Here is a 2,988-nt window from a genome sequence, read left to right as displayed (position 1 = left end):
TATTTTTATTTATATTTATTATATATTTATATATATATTTATATATATATATAAATATATAAGTTTTTTTTTATCATTATAGAGGCTCTGCCTTCATGATCTCATCTAAACTAACTATCTCTAAAACGTCCCACGTCTTGATACCACCCTACTGAGAGTTAAAGTTTCAATACAGGAGTTTTGGGAGGACACAAACTATAGTCCAACATAAAGAGCAATGGACAATGGCACGGTTCATTAGGTAGTCAAGAAGTATTAGGTGGTCAAGAAAGTCATGACGTATTGTTCTATGTTTTTCTTTGCAAAAATGTGTCCTGACTTTCCTGACAACCCAATATTTCGAAGGTAATAATTATTGCCAAAAGTAGTTTGGCTATAGCAAAACAAGGCCTCTATAGATCATACTAGTCTGGGAGTCTAGACACCTGAAATCAGGGTATTGGCAAGACCGTGATCCCTCCGAAGTCTCTAGGGGAGGAGCCTCCTTACATCTTCCAGCTTCTGGTAGCCCCAGGTGTAATTCTAGTCTCTGTCTCTGTCTTTGCATGGCCTTTTCCCCTCTGTGTCCATGTTTCTTCTCCTCTTCATACGACACCAGTCATAATGGATTAAGGGCCCTTAATCCCTTAAACCCTCTCCACTATATCCTTTTCTTAACTAATTTACAAATAAGGTCCCATTGTGAAGTACTGGACATTAAAATGTCGCTATTTCTTTCTGGGGGGATACAAGTCAACCTGTAACACCAAGCTTAGCCATATGGTCCTTCATCGGCCAATGATATATGAAAGGAAGAGACCTGGGCCACTCAGAGACATACTTTCAGGGCCATTGTCTGATTCTCCCATCTTTCTGTGCCGTTGTTCTTAGATAAGCATGTCACAGATAGGTCTGCTCTTTTAGCCTTTCTCCAGGAATGGAGAAGTTATGGCTGATTCGCACAAAGCCAGTAACTCAAAGTAGAGGAAACCTGATGTTGTGGGGCCAATGGGATTTTAGGGAACTTGTTACCAGAGCATAGCCTAGTAAAGTGTGACCAATACAACCTCCTTTGTTGTACACCCCCAAATGTTACACAGTTCCTTCTTACAATAGGCTGGAGCAACCTGATTCATCTCCACTAGGGAAATCTCCTTTACTACGTTATGTTCTTAATTCTAGGAAGTGGCACTGGGCTTGGAGGTTGGAAAAAAGTTAACATTTCATTTACTACTTCAGCCTGGGATCAGAACCTTAGGAACTGACATTTGTTAGTTCATTTTTTTTTTAATTCTTATTTTAATTTTTTTTAAACATTTATTTATTTTTACATTTTTTGACATTTACTTGACATATCAAAAAATTTCTGCTCATACTCTATAGTTCTTTTTTTTTAATTTTTTTATTTTTTATTTATTATCATCATAATCTTTATATTACATTGGATTACATATAACTTTACATTGACTTCCATTGCTTTTTCAAAAGGGAATGCCATGCATGTCAGTCAATACAGAGGCATCGATCTCCCCGCTTTATCATTCAAAGTCTTTTCCATGCATTTCCCAATAATTATTATTATTATAATTTTTTAAAACAGACAATCACTGTTTCTCATTTTGCTTGTTAAAAGACTTCACCCATCATGAAATACTTCCCAGACCAGTCCAGTTGAGAATACTATACACGTCATCTTCAACAGATAATAAACCATATCTGTTTCTCACTAACATCCCCTCTATTGTTCACTTTCTATCTTTCTCTATCCTCTTCTCTTTTTTTTTTTATAGTTTATTTTTTATTATAATTTTTTTTTCCCATCGCAACACACAAATGAATTTTCCATCCAATATATACTGTGCGTTGGCTCAATCAAGCACGTCAACATATATGTTCTCAGCAAATAATTTCCCAATTCTTGTGTCCTGCATACCTTGCCTTTTGTTTTACCATCCTAGATTCCCCATCCCCCTCCCTCTGTTATGACCCATCCTCCTCCCACATTGTCCCTGTCATCCCCGATTGCCCTCCGTGCCTCACCCCTCCCCAAATGATCTGTCAGTGATCTTAATTAGTCTAAGTCTCTCCAATAGTTATCACAGCTGACACATGCCTCTACATGAACTCAAGTCTGACTTTAGGCCTAAACCCCATTGGGTAAAAAGAGCATACTATAAAGTAGAACCCAACTGGGCCCATACCGCTCACTGCAGCCATCAAATATCCATTTTTTTTTTTAAATGGTACGAATAGTTTAACCGTTTTTTTTTGTTTGTTTTTTGTTTTCGTTCTTTTTTTTTTTCCCTAACATTCATTCCCTGAGCATCATCACAGCATACTAAATGTAATTTCCCATCTAGAATAGACTGCACAGTGACCCAATCAAGCATGTTATCATCAATAATATTCCACTTCTACTTTCTTGCTTATGCACATATATATATGTTTTTTTTCCTCTTCCTCTTTTTTTTTATTTTTTTTTATTTTTCCTATGTTTGTCCCTCTGCCCTGTCTCACTCTCCCATTACAATATCCCTGCTATATACAGTTGTCTTCCAGAAGAGTTACTGAAAAAGTGATACATACAAGTAAAGGGAGAGAGGCCACAAGTTCCAACCATCAGCTCATAAAGTTTTTGGTAATAGGGAGCATAAACTCCACTCAGGGTTGGATAAGGAAGGGTCTCCGGCAGATCCACAAGTGTAGGTGAGTCTCCAAGGAATGCAGTTTCAGGAAAGCAGTTCTGGTACACAGGGCCCGGCCGCGTGGCCCTCCCCCCTCTATAGTTCTTGACAGTCAATAAATAACTTTCAAAACTTCAAGAAACTGAATTTAAAGATAATTATCAAAGTATTTCTTATGATTTTGTTTGTGACTCTGTAATAGGGATAGTATGGCTTTAATTACTTCTGAGAAAATATTTACATGTCAACTACTCATACTGCTGAAAATCAGACACCCAGCACACAATTCACACATAAACCTTCTCAATTCAGTCCTGCCTACCGA

This window comes from Tupaia chinensis, unplaced genomic scaffold (genome assembly GCF_000334495.1).
Source record: "Tupaia chinensis unplaced genomic scaffold, TupChi_1.0 Scaffold149831_1, whole genome shotgun sequence".
NCBI classification, from domain to species: domain Eukaryota; kingdom Metazoa; phylum Chordata; class Mammalia; order Scandentia; family Tupaiidae; genus Tupaia; species Tupaia belangeri.
The sequence above is the reverse complement of the archived record's forward strand: the minus strand, read 5'-3'. Positions refer to the sequence as shown.